We start from the raw sequence: 15,398 nt of genomic DNA, 5'->3' as shown, positions 1-15,398 counted from the left end.
AACTGAGGCAGACAGGGATGAGTGATGTGCCCAATACCACATAGCTAGTATCTGAGGCCGGATTTGAACTCAGGAAAATGGGTCTTTCTGACCCAGACAGGTGCCACCTAGCCAACCACAGAATTATTGGATCTATTCCAAAGTATTTTCTATGTCATAAGACAGGGATAGCTAACCTGGGTCCTTAACTTTTAGAAAATATTTTGATAATTATATTTCCACATAAGTAGTTTATTTTGAAATCTTGTATATTTTATTTAATGGATTTTAAAATATTGTTTAAAGACAGAATCCATGGGCTATGCCATTTTGTCAAATGAAACCATGACACAAAAAGTTTATAATATATGCCAAAAATAGATCAAGCAGTGAATTAAGCTATAGACCAATGAATGGATTTCTGAATTGAAATAATTATACATAATTATAGTCTAGCTCAGGGGTTCTCAAACTATTGCCCATGGGCCCACTGTGAACGTTTATGCTGCCCGCTGGATTATGGCAAATGGGCTGAGGGGTGGAGACAGAGTGTGAGTTTTTGTTTTTACTATAGTCCGGCCCTCCCACAGTCTGTGGGACAGTGAACTAGCCCCCTATTTAAAAAGTTTGAGGACCACTGTGCTAGCTTACACCCAAAAGGAATCCCCATTATGATATTCCCAACAAGTGGGTATCCAGAATATACTTGAAGACCTCCAATGAGAGGGAAATCTACTTTTCTAAGTGGTTCATTCTATTTTAGAACTGATCTAAATATACCCAAAAATCCTTTCTTATATCAAACAAATTTGTCTTTTTAGGAACAGACACACACACAACAAATCTAATTCATTTTTCAGGCAAAATTCCTTTTAAATCCTTGATGGCAGCAATCATGTTTTCTTAAGTCTTCTCTTATTTAAGTAAAATGTTCCCATTTCCTCCTTCTGACCTCACAGAACATGGACTAAAAGTCGCTCACTATCAAGATGGCCCACTTCTAGACTAGCCTATTTTATATATTTTCCCTGTAATGTGGCACCCAGAACTATATCTGCTCTTCCAGATGTGTTCTGACTAGAGTAGTAGATATCAGAAAAATAAGACTTTAATTTCCTTGTTCCATCATTTTTTTAGACATGTTTAACTACTCATGATCTCATTTAGGTTTTCTTGGCAAAAATACCAGAGTGGTTTACTATTTCCTTCTGCAGTTCATTTTTACAGATAAGGAAACTTAGGCAAACAGTATTAAGTGATTTTCCCCCCAGGGTCATACAGTTGGTAAGTATGCAGATTTGAACACACAAAGAAGAAACTTCCTGATTTCAGACCCCATACTCTATCCACTGCACCACTTAGCCACAGTCTTATTTCTATCTGCTGCTAACCCTTTTAATGAAGTTCAAGTTTGCATTCAATTAGCTCTTTTGCCAGCAACACACAGTTCTGATTAAAATCCTCACATCTTATGCAAAATAACCCTGCCTCCTCCCCTGTCTTGAGGGAATAATTTTATATAATTTATTCTGAGCTAGTAGCATTACCATATTTACTTGCATACACCAAAAGTTCCATGATATGATTAATGTGAATACCCATTTCTCTGACACAGTACTTTTTAACACATGGGACATTAAAGTCAATATGGCCTTGCTACAGAATCTGCTTTTTCTAGATAAATATGCCCAACTAACTAAACGTGTTTAGCCATAAAAGGTACAAAGTTAAAGCTCAGAAAGGACAATGATTACAAAAATATAATAAATCCTGCTTTAACATTTCATTCTCTGGATAAAGTTTTGTTCCTTACCAAATTTATAGTTGGGAGTAAAACCTGAGTGCATTTTGGGGCAGAAAAAGTTTTTTTTCTCTTAAACAGAAATGAATATTCTGGCACTTTGAAATTTTTGGCCCATGCACTTAATCTCAACCAAATTTATGCATTTTGTCAAAATTTGCACATTTTTTATATCTTTAACCAACATTATACACTAAATCTACTGCTTTAAATGTAAGAGAAACATTCATAAAGTTATTTATGTAAAATATATCTCCTGAGAACTTTGTATTTTTCTCTAGTCTTCCCAAATCTTATAAAACTCTTTGCAGAAAACAAGGATATATTCAGTAAATTCATTTTGATTCAATTCGAATGCCACTTATGTGCCTGCTATGAGCTAGACACTATGCTATAAAGAACTGGGGAGGGGATGTACAACTACTCCCACATCAATTACCATTATACTCTGTACCCTGATACTTTTATCAGATGAGAATGCTTCTGAATGACAAGATATGTAAACCAGGTATAAACAATTCCTAGACTTTGAACCAATAAATAAGAAATATAAATTGAATATTAGATTGAAGTGCTTCTAGTCCTTGAATGACACAGACAATAACAGACTTCCAAGTGCTGCCTATATCAGGCATTAGTAATAATCTCCTAATTACATATTTTTAAAAGGGGAGGTGAGGAGAAGAGGCTGGCCAAAAATAGGAAATTACAAAGATCTCCTAAGGGGTTCCTTCGTTCTAACAAGCTGGACCACATCAAGGAGAGGATCTGTTTCAGCAGGTATAGAAGAGGGGAAGAATGCCTTAGAGAGATCACCCTGTGTGTGTTTGTGCATGTGAGTAGATATGAGTGTATGTGTGTTTTATTTAATGTCTTCTAACTTCTTTTTTTTTAATGTTGTATTATATTTTTATTCATTTTATTATACACTTCCCAATTATATTTTAATCTGGCTTAACTACAGAGAATTTTTTTTATTAATTTTATAATTATAACATTTTTTGACAGTACATATGCATGGGTAATTTTTTACAACATTATCCCTTGTACTCCCTTCTGTTCCGAATTTTCCCCTCCTTCCCTCCACCCCCCTCCCCTAGATGGCAGGCATTCCCATACATATTAAATATCTTATAGTATATCCTAGGTACAATATATATGTGCAGAACCGAATTTTGTTGTTGTTGTTGCAAAGGAAGAATTGGATTTGGAAGGTAAAAATAACCTGGGGAGAAAAACAAAAAATGCTAACAGTTTACACTCATTTCCCAGTGTTACTTTTCTGGGTGTAGCTGATTCTGTCCATCATTGATCAATTGGAATTGGATTAGCTCTTCTCTATGTTGAAGATATCCACTTCCATCAGAATACATCCTCATACAGTATGATTGTTGAAGTGTATAATGATCCCCTAGTTCTGCTCATTTCATTCAGCATCAGATGATGTAAATCTCTCCAAACCTCTCTGTATTCATCCTGTTGGTCATTTCTTTTTTTTTTTTTTTTTTTTTTTTTTTTTTTTTTTACTTTTATTAAAAAAAATAAGCTTTTATTTGTGTCTTTTCTTACATTACTGTGATTTCCCCTGAGTATCTCTCCCCCTCCCAGAGAGTTGTTCAATATATCAAATTGTATTGGGAAAGTGAGGGTAATGAGGCAATTGAAGTTAAGTGACTTGCCTAAGATCATACAGCTAGCGTCAAATGTCTGAGGCTGGATTTGAACTCAGCTTCTCCTGACTTCAGTACTGTTGCTCCATTCTCGTGCTACCTAGATGCCCCTCAAATTGTTTTTTTTTTTTTTCAAAGTGATTTTTTTTTATTTTTTTATTTATTTTATATATATATATATATATATATATATTTTATAATATTATCCCTTGTATTCATTTTTCCAAATTACCCCCCCTCCCTCTATTCCCTCCCCCCGACGACAGGCAATACCATACATTTTACATGTGTTACAATATAGTCTAGGTACAATACATGTGTGTGAATATCATTTTCTTGTTGCACAATAAACATTAGAATCCGAAGGTACATGCAACCTGGGCAGACAGATATTAGTGCTAACAATTTACATTCCCCTCCCAGTGTTTCTTCTCTGGGTGTAGCTACCTCTGTCCATCATTGATCAACTGGAAGTGAGTTGGATCTTCTTTATGTTGAAGATTTCCACTTCCATCAGAATACATCCTCATACAGTATTGTTGTTGAAGTGTACAGTGATCTTCTGGTTCTGCTCATTTCACTCAGCATCAGTTGATTTAAGTCTCTCCAGGCCTCTCTGTATTCCTCCTGCTGGTCATTTCTTACCAAGCAATAATATTCCATAACCTTCATATACCACAATTTACCCAACCATTCTCCAACTGATGGACATCCATTCATCCTCCAGTTTCTAGCTACAACAAAAAGAGCTGCCACGAACATTTTGGCACATATATGTCTCTTTCCGCTCTTTAGTATTTCTTTGGGATATAATCCCAGTAGTAGCGCTGCTGGGTCAAATGGTATGCACAGTTTGATAACTTTTTGGGCATAGTTCCAAATTGCTCTCCAGAATGGCTGGATTCTTTCACAACTCCACCAGCAATGTATTAGTGTCCCAATTTCCCCACATCCCCTCCAACATTTGTCATTATTTGTTCCTGTCATCTTAGCCAATCTGACAGGTGTGTAGTGGTATCTCAGAGTGGTCTTAATTTGCATTTCTCTGATCAGTAGTGATTTGGAACACTCTTTCATGTGAGTGGATATAGTTTCAATTTCTTCCTCTGAGAATTGTCTGTTCATATCCTTTGCTGTTGGTCATTTCTTACAGGCTAACTTCTTCTGATATGAAATGTTTTGGAAACAGGATCATAAAAAGATTTCTGATGATTTTTATCCTCTAAATAAATGAGGGGTTTGCTTGTCACATAGTTTAAAGATATGGTGAGAATATTTTTTTTTAATTCAACATGTAATTACTTTTCAAATATAAAGTGCCATAATACAAATTTCTTTATTAACGTAAAATGCTTCTGATTTTAATGTTTTTTGTAAACTAGTTCTAAAAATAAAACCCCAAACCAAAAATTAAGAACTAAGAATTTTTATAAGAATTTCTCTAGTAATTTAATCTTAGTGCCAAGAGATTTCTCCAATGCTAGTGTTTCCCTTAATACTTCATTTTGATTTGATTCTGCCTTCAGAATAACTTCACAGTTACCGCCCAAAATTATACTGCCTATTACACATAATTTGGATGAAAAATCTCTAATTAAATATGGCCCAACACTTGATGATCAATCTTACAAAAAGCAATCTCCCAAATACTTGCTGTAATCAGACACTTATAAATAATACTTCCAATCTATCTAAATTATTGATGTTTTTAACAGTATATGCATTATTTAATACATAGTAACTATGTTTTCCTACTGAACTGTTTTGATAAGATAAAAATGACTGCTTTTGATGTACTGATTGTCCCAAAATGCGAACCTTTAGGGTTTAGCAGATACTTACTGGAATTAAGCCTCCAATGATAGAAGTTAGGAAAAGTAAGAGTAACTTACAGTGCTTATAATAAAGTAATACTAATTTATCCGATTTATACACACATATGTATATATGTATATGTACTTTAATGTTAAATTTTATCTTCATAGGTAGAAGTTCATTTTTTAAAGTTCTTTTTTAATGGGTCAGTCATCATTCTGAATTAGGCTTCCATAACACTGCACAATTATGATCCTCCTTTCTCTGATTATTCTCTCTCCTTTTATTCATTATTTTTTCATAATTTTTTTCATTTTTAACATTTTTCATCATTAGTTTTTCTTCTTCCTTTTGAATGGTTAATTAAGGCTATTTTCTAACGTCTCGATTCTATCTTCTTTTTCTCCCTTTATACTCCACTCCTTTGAAGGAGATTGTTCATTCATATGATGGTAACTATCACATGTGAGGTAAATATCTTTCAAAGTAATTTGCCCAATCTTGACCTCTGAAGTTCAATATTTCCAGTTGTCTACAGGACCTCTTTACCTGAAGATTCTGCCAACATTAGAAACAATTCAAAACTGAGCTTTCACAATCATTTCTTTTTACAATTTGTATCATGTCAATTCCCTAAATGACCAAAATTGCTCAACTCCTCTTACTTGACTTGGCTTTCAGGACCCTTTAACTAAATTATGCTCATGCAACCTTTCTTTTTATTGAAATTAAGAATCAATCTGAATGACTTAACATGCTATGTTCATTTGCTTTACTTCTTGTATCTGCACAATGAATTAATTCTTCCACTTGACATGACTTCCTTGTCTCTTCCAATAAGCAAAATAGCTCTCTTCCATTATATTACTTCCTTCCTTCAAAACACAGTGTGCAAGCTCTACATCCTTCAAGAAACCTTCTTTGATTACTACTAACTATGGTGACTCCTTACCTAAGTAACTCATCAATATTTACATTCTCAGTTTGTGCTAAAGTCAACTCTCAATTTTTTGAGCTAAGATAAGAAATCGTATTATAAGTGATTCCAAACAGCAGATAACCAAAAGTCCTTGGTGTATGGCTTTTTAAGTGCACTGTGGAGTAAAAGTTGATCTTATTCCCGAGGCACATTTAACTTTATAAATATCTTTAATACAGATGAAATAGCACAGGATATGATCAGGCAGTTTTAGGAAGAAGAAATTAAAGTTATCCATATACAATAGTCTATCTGTAATCACATAGAATGTTCTAAATCACTATTAGTTAGAGAAATGCAAATTAAAACAATTCTGAGATATCCACCTCATTGACATATCACAGGAGAAGGAAAAAATGACATATGGTAGAGGTGATATGGAAAAATTGGGATGTTAATGCACTATTGGTGGAGTCTCGAAGTAATCCAACCATTCTGAGAAAATTGGAACTATGCCAAAAGGAAAAATTGTGCATACTCTTTGACCCAACAATACTATTAATATAATCTATATACCAAAAAGAAAAGAAGAAAAGGAAAAGATCTCATATTAGTTTCCAAAGTAATATCCCTGAAGGTCAAAGTCTTATTATGTCACACTCCCCAACACTCAAAATTCCCCTGGCTCTAAGTTATCTCTAGGCCCAGATACCATTTATCTTCATGTCATCCTTTTAAAACATGTTTTTAATCTGTTTGATAATATTTAAATGATTAACACAGTAGTATATGTATATAACTTATACGTGAGGAAATATGCAATTGATGCATTCTTTTAAAAAATTAACTACATAAGCAATTAAAATTATGTACAAAAATTAGAGATGAGTCAGAGGTGAGAATACTTTATACTGCTCTATTCAGACTGATACAGTGTTAACTGCAGAATTTCCTTATGTCTTTGCAAACTGACAGTTTTAATTTTCTCTGCCTAATTTTTACTTACTTTCCCTCCCTCTTACTTCTCACTCCTTCTGTCTTGATGGTTATTAAAGAGAGGTAAGATTTTATCCATTTCAGAACCAAGAGTTCTCTGAAGGACCTCAAATATCAATGAACTAGGATTGGTGACAGCAAGACAGTAAGCATTTAAATAATACCCTCTCACTAGATAGGGGCTTGGAATTCAGAGGAAATTATTCTTATCTTTCTATAGACTGAGAATAAAGAGATAAAGAATGAAGGTTCCAAAAGTAGCATTTGCAAGTGTAAGTGGAACCATGGCAGAATTCTTGGCCCAATTTAACTAAAAGATAGTCATCAGCATGCATTTGAGCCTTGCTCACTTACAGACATAGATTGTGAAAGCTGGAAAAAAAAATCAACCTTTGTGATTCCCACTTAAAAAAAGGTCATCTCAATCTCCCAATAAGTAATTGCTTTACTAAAACAGTTTCTATGTTTAAAATCAAACTTTCCTACACTGACAGAAAATACTCTAAAAATGCTATAAAAAATTGCAAAATTTAAATCAGTACCATTTATGTACAAAAAAAAAAGAAGTCAAAAGAAAGCAATGTAACTTTTCAATATTGGCACAAATGGATTTTATTTATATTGTCTTCTTTCCAAGGAAAGTAGAAATAAAATGACGGAAAGGGGAAAAAAAAACATTGATTTATTTCACTTATTTCCCACATAACTAACTTTATGAGAGAGATAAGACTCAAAAATTCCATCAATGTTATGTGGGCCTTTGAGTCTTTTGTGATTTATTTTTTAACACCAACAGATGAGCTAATATGTATCAATGATGAAGAAAGAAAGAGGTACACCATTCTTGCTTCTAGAAACATGCCTTTCCTTTAGAAATCCCAAGGGTTAGATTTAAAAGAGAAAGCAATAGTGGTATTTGGTCATTTGCAAAGATGGAATACAGAGAAACAAAGAGAGAGAGAGAGAGAGAGAGAGAGAGAGAGAGAGAGAGAGAGAGAGAGAGAGAGAGAGAGAGAGAGAGAGAGAGAGAGTCTAAAGACTTTTGAACCTGAATAAGTTCAATGTAAATGACAATGCCAAAATCCCTTTTGACAAAAAACTCTAATCAACTTCACTGGAACTGTTATGGCTAATTATGTCTCCAAGGAAAAAGAAGCATCTATTTACCTTGGGCTTTATATCATGTCAATATTATCAAGTAATTATTGAATGTTCATAGGTAGAAAGGTCACATATCTATGATTATGGGAGTGATATGATATAGTTTAAATTATAAACTTGCATTTTAAGGTAAAAGTAAAACAGCCATAAATTAATAATCAACCAAAAATGTTTACTAGACAATTACTGTGTTCTTAACACTATGAAAGATAGAAAAGTGATATAAATTATTGTACTCAAGGAGTATATAATCTTATTCAGTAACGATAAACTCACAGATTATTCAAAATGTGTATCTTTTGATATATACATAAAATAATATTAATATATGTAAACAACTGGGAAAGCCTTTGAGATATGTTGGTGCTTCTCACTGAAGGCAAGGAATCTCAAGATCCAAGGATCCTAAAGTGTCACAAAGGAAGTTTTAAGTTGCTCCCGTGATGATGTAAGAAAACAGAGGGAAGAGATAGAGACTTGTTAGAAAGTGCCAAATAAGTTTCCTCACCTACAAAATAGAATGGATAACAGTAATATGGCAGGTGACCCAAAGGCTAGGGAGTATAAGAACAGGTGAAGGCATATATAGACGACCATTAGCATTTTACAAAATTCTTTCAATGAATAAATTTACAAGAACCATTAATTTTAATATCTGATGTTTGGATAAATTTTTTCAAATCCTTGTAATTCATTCAAAAGCATTTTCTAAGTACCACATTGGTTGGCACTGTGATTGGCACTGTGATAGATGCTGGCAATAAAAAAAAAGACAGAATAGCTCCTGCCCTCAACAGACTGATTTTCCACACGCAGTAACATGTACATACAAAAAACTCAAAAAAATATATTCAGAATAAATACAAAGTAAATGAGGAGAATGCAACTGGAGAAAATTGGGGGAAAAACATAAGAATGAGATGGCACTTACTTGTTTAAAAAAAAAAAAGAAGCTAGACACAAAATCAGAAGTAAGAATGGAAACCCTTCTAGGAAAGCAGGAGTCCTCATGTAAAGGCATGGGGAGAAGGAGATGAAATGCTGTAAATAAAGAACAGATAATAAATAAATTTGCCTGGATAGTAAAGTCCATGAAAAAGATAAGTATGAAATCATTTGGAAAATTTTAAAAGCTTTAAAGGTCAAAATGGAATTTTTATTTTTTTCTGGAGGCAAATGGAAGTCAATGGAGCTTCCTGAGTAGGAGAATGACATGAGTAGCTCTGGTTTTAGACATATAAATCTAGAAGCTATATGAAAGATGAATTGGAAAATGGGGGTAGTCCACAGACCAATTAGAAGATTTTAAAATAATTCAGACAAGAGGTGATGACATCTAGGGTGGCTATGTTTTGATTGTAGAAGAGATAGAAGAGAAAGATATTTTGATTGAATACAAATTGAATTTGATAAGGAAGAACAAAGAATTGAAAGTAACTTTATGGTTGTAATTTTAATTAGGAACATGGTAGTACCTTCAACAGGAAAAGAAAAATCAAAAAGAAGGGTGGGTTTTAGAGAAAAAAAATGATAAATACTGACTAAGGCAGTTTTTTGGGTTTTGTTTTTTAAAAGAATAAAGTTCTTTAATGCAAGGCAAATTATATCAAAAATATGTTTGTCCCTCCCCTCCAACTCTTCTGTCTTTATATTTTATTTTTTCCAGATAGTTTGGGACTGGTGAAGAAATCAGTGAGATCAGAGGCAAGAGGAAATAGGAGAATGACATTTATAAAATTGAGATAAGCATGCTGTGCTCCAAGTCCATTTCCTTTGCTTATTTTATCAACTATATTCTCTTGGAATCTATAAAGTGAAAGATATGTAAAGAATTAGAGGAAAAAATAGGTGAAAATAAAAACATTTTTGGAGGCAGAAGAAAATAGTAATTGCCATCATAGAAAAAGAAGAACAGATCAGTTACAAGATATGAAAAGAGTAAAGGAAACAGAAAAACTGGAAGAATATTAGTCCAAGGACAAAAAGGTAAAGATTACAATAGAGAATAGAGGAACAGAAAAGTTGGAAGACATGGTAAATCATGTAGAAATTATTCACAGACTCTTACATTGATCAACACAAAAATGACTTTAAAGACCTGTTCTTAATAGAGTCTAATTTCCATTCCCATTGCTAGAATAAAGCAGGGTATACCAGAGAGAGCTCATCAATAAATCAAGGAAGTTGTCAGGAAAAGTGTCAAGTTATATATGTCAAGCTAGATACTACTACATATAAGAAGAAAAAAAAACCAAGGAAAACATCAAGAAATTCACAGGAGATAAAATCAAAGAAAAGATGTACCATGGGAATCTCTCAAGAACAACTTTGGAAAGACACAAAGAACAATGGGGCTGAAGGTTGGTTAGGGAAGGTAAGTTCTCTAAAGAGAACAATGTGAATACACAAGGAATTCATCAATGAAGCTAATTTTAAAATCAAGATAGAAGATTGAAGCAAGGGCAGGCAACAGAGGATGTACACAAAGATGGGGCACTGTGCTGTAAAAATAGTGTCAGAAGCAATGAAGCTGAGAATGAACTGAGGCATGGCAAAGAATGCTAATGGCAACAAGATTTTTTTTTAGTTAGACTGAGGAAAAGTACATTTAAAATGGATAGCAGCACTGGTCAGGGTGAATGAGAAGAGGAAAAGAAGGCAGGACTGCTCAAACATACTTTTGTTTTTGCTTTCTCCACCAAAGGAAATGTCCATTGGAGTAGAAAAGACAAAGTACAGAGAAACATGTATAAACCATTACCATTCAGTCAGTTTGAATTCTACTTCTGCCAAAATTTCTATTTACTATGTTCTATTATAAATTATTAGAGGGACAATTAGTGAACATGTAGAAAAGCAATTATGTTCACAAAAATCAGCATGATTCAATAAAATCAGGTTAGACTAGTCTTATTTCCCTTAAAAAAAACAGGATTTCTAGGTCAATAAGATCAAAAAAATTTTATACCTACATATTTAAGCAAAGTATTTGACCAAAACATATCATTATTTTTTGTGTGTGTAGCAAACACATAGATATGTGGATGAGACAAGAATCTGAAAGAGGCTGGAATTGCACATTCAATGAGTAGTCACTCAAGGGATCAATGATCAACTTGCAAATATTTCTCCAATAAAGCACCTCAGAATTCTGTCCTTGATCTTATACTCGTTAATATTTTTTTTTGCCACCAACATGGACCAAGAAATAAATGACATGCTTATCAAATTAGCACAAAACTGGGAGGAAGCTAACATAGTAGAGACAGCTAGAGGGTGTAGTAAAGTGGGAGAAAAATGTAATTTCAAATTTGTTATATAATAACATTCACTTGTTATATAATAGCTTGCCAACTGTCACAGAGATATTCAAACTCTCTCAATCTCAGTTTATTTATCTGCAAAATGTAAATAATAATAGTACCTCCCTCCTTGGTTTGTTGCTAGGATGAAATAATATTTGTAAAGTACTTTGCACTATATAAATGCTAACTATTGTTATTATTATGACAAATGATAGAGTTGGTACACAAAAATATCAACAGTCTAGAAAAGCAGACTGACAATATAAATATAAATTCTTACACTTGGGTCTAAAAAATAAATATCAAATATGTATCATGAGGAAGGGAGTTACATTTGTCTAAAAAAGATTTGGGATATCTAAAAGCTAGACAGTCATTCATCTACATAAAACACTGAACTTTCTCAGATTTATCAGCAGGGATAAAAAAGAGATCAAATTTCATAGAAAGTTCAATTGAAAGAAATCTAAAAAATAATCTCCACAGAATTAATACAAAAGGAAACTATTATGACTAGAAGGAGAACATTATCATTTTTGTAATCCAAGAAAAATCTTTTGTTTGGTGCAATTTTATTCACTATGATGAGAAGAAGCTGTGACATGTCCCATAAGAAGTAAAAGTGGTTTGAAGAACCAAGAAGCTCTAGATTCAAGTTCTGGCTCTATCATTTAATAACTATTTTCCTCTATATAAATCTCCTTTGCCTTTAATTGCTCTAGACAATTCTCTATTTAGAAATTGCAGAAAACATCCTGACCTGAAGTTTGTGTCCATTTCTCATTCAAGAGTTTCTTATACCACTGAATACCCAAATCTAGCCCCCATCCCTATTACAAGAAAGAGGGTAAGATATGAATTCAATGTTACTGGGGCCTCAGTTAAGTTATAGTTAACTTCCTAATACAGAAAACATTAACAAAAACCCTTCCTTATCAGAAGAGGAGGCTAGCTTAAAATTATTTTCAGGAATAGAAATTTAATTGTGATTCCACTTAATGAAGTGAAAACAGACAATTTTTATTATTTCCTCTCACTAAAATCAAATTTACATATGTTAAAAAAAATGCCTCATTTTTGCACAGACCTTTTTTACAAAAGCAAAAAAAAAGTCGATTTATTTTTAAGTGCAAAACACAATGATCCATTTTTCATGGCAAGTAGTAAATAATTTACAAAATAAATAAAATAGTATTATAATAAGTCAGTCTACAATTACTCTTTGAAATTTCACTGATACCAAATGTCAGAGTAAAGAAGTTTCCAATATTCCTGTGACAATCACAAATGCTTGGTTTCATCATACTAGGATGTTTCAAAAAAACAATAGTCAGCAGGTTCTTTGGGGAAACGGAAGCTTAGAAAGCTTTCAAAGGAGCAAGAAGAAGATCATTTAGAGAGGCTGGATATAAGTGAAGACCACTATTAAAACAGGAAGGTCTATCTCAGCCAAGTTGGGAGAAATTGACTAAATTCTGTCCTATAGATATCAGTATTGCTCTGGAGAGAGCCTTCCATTGTGAAAATTAAGTAGATTTATGTCTGTGGATCCTGAAGCAGGGTGGATCATGAACACAAAAAAAGGTCCAGGTTTTTGTTACTAAGAACAGCATGGATTTCAAAAAGATTTTAAATTTCTAATTAGTAAATCACATATTATCTACAATGTTAAAAATCTGATACATATACAGAGATTCATATGGAAAGCAATATTTGATTTCATTCAGGAAAAATTTAATTTTGTGTTAAGTAAGCACTAGCTCCAATATTCTCAAAATACAAAATACAAATCTAAAACAGATATTATTAACATATCATCAATAAAATAGATTTTTTAAGGTTTTATGTCTCTAAAATTAAAAACAATCATATTTACAAAATATAAATCACATTCCAGTATTATATGAATATATTATTGGTGAAGGTGGTCATTTTTTCAATTGTGCCCAATTCTTTATGATACTATCTGGAGTTTTTCTTGGCAAAGAGACTAGAATGGTTTGCTATTTTCTTCTCCACTTCATTTTACAGATAAGTAAGTTGCGGCAAATAAGGTTATGTGTTTCACACAGATATTGTGTCTAAAACTAGATTTGAACTCAGAAAAACGAGTCTTCTTGACTCCAGGCCCAACCACCACTTAGCTACCCATATGTATATGAGAATGTAATCAATAATGGATTACATAAATTAAATAGTAATAATAAATTAAATTATCTTCCAAAAATAAGCTAAACTCAACAGTAAGGTTATATAACTTTATTATTGTTTTATATTTATACTAACTCTTTGGGGGATTTCTTGGCAGAGATACTAGAATAGTTTGCCATTTCCTTCTCCAGCACATTTTACAGAGAAGGAAACTGAGGCAACTAGGATTAGATGACTGGCCCAGGGCCACAAAGCCAGATTTGACCTCAGGGAAATGACTATCCAAGCTGTCCTAAAACTATCATACAAAAGTTTTATCTCCTTAAGGAAATTGTAATAGATGACCTATAAAGTTGTTGTATTTTCCCCCCTAATGCCAGGATTAAATCATGAAGTTCTAGAATTTCTGGAAGAGTCAATTTCTACTTCACCTATGTATATGAATTTCTTTTATGTGTCAAAAACAAAACTAGAAATAAACTTCTAGGGTTATTTCTTTAGAGATAATATAATAGCATATTAACAGGACAATAAAAAGTTGAATCTTCACCACCCCTTTGATAAATGAGCCCTAAAACCATCCATATAAGTAAGATATAGGGGAAAAAACCCATGAGTCACTATATTTTTTCATTCTTCAGTAGTGTTTCATTTAATAGAACTTTATAGGAACTTTAATAGAAAACAACAGCAATAGTATAAAGAAATTAAATTTTAAGTTTCTGGCAGAAAAACAGCCAAAAATATTTTTAGCGGGTAACACTTTCAATCCTAAAATTCATCTTCTCACAACTATAATAATTTGTGAGTTTTTCTAACAGTGAGTATAATTTAATGACTTAATTTTATTTTTTTAATCACTTAATTTTCTTTAGCAAAAAATATATGTCAGTCCCAAAATACCCAAGATTAAAGTTTAAGGAAAAATTAAATCAAAAGGAGGGGGGGGAAATATGTAAAGTACCAACAAACTGCAAAAGAAACAACAGTATGCCCAGTACTCTTGCCAAATATAATAATGGATGAAGTATAATTGAATGAACTATACATAATAACTACTTCATAATAACTACTTTCCTCCAACTCATAAAATGCACATAGAATGACTAGAATATTATTCAAAAATGATGTAAAACTACACTTTTCAACTAAAATAGAAATATTCACTGACTTTCAGATTTTTAAACATTTGATGTTTAAAATAATAGTTTATAAAAAATGTTACATAATGCTCATTAGTGATAGTTTAGGAGTTATTTTCTCATTAGAAGCAATCTTTTGTTTTCTTAAATGGGAGGCAAAATATGGGGAGCATTTAGACTTTAGAACTGAAAAGTCAGATCATGTATACATTTTATTAATCTACATGTAACAATATAACTGACTTTTGACATATGGTCTCTATTTTGAAGACATCAGATCTAGTTTAGTTGCTTTTCTATATGATAAGCAGCTCCGTCTAATGGGTGCTGGAGCCAGGAAACCAAAGCCAGGCTCTGACATGCTGACACTTCCAGGGAAAATCATTTAACTTTTTGGTACTTTAGGCCAGGGCTTCTTAAACTTTTTCCACTCATGAATGTTTTTCACAAAAAATTTTA

General features: G+C 32.6%; 1 protein-coding gene across 31 annotated transcripts in view; it reads right to left on the bottom strand.

Annotated features, from left to right (window-relative positions):
- Positions 1-15,398, bottom strand: part of EPB41L3 (erythrocyte membrane protein band 4.1 like 3) — a 349,128-nt gene that overhangs the window by 177,058 nt on the left and 156,672 nt on the right. The window lies entirely within an intron of this gene.

Source organism: Sminthopsis crassicaudata, chromosome 1 (assembly GCF_048593235.1).
Source record: "Sminthopsis crassicaudata isolate SCR6 chromosome 1, ASM4859323v1, whole genome shotgun sequence".
In the NCBI taxonomy this organism is placed as follows: domain Eukaryota; kingdom Metazoa; phylum Chordata; class Mammalia; order Dasyuromorphia; family Dasyuridae; genus Sminthopsis; species Sminthopsis crassicaudata.
This window is presented reverse-complemented; position numbering and strand designations above follow the sequence as displayed.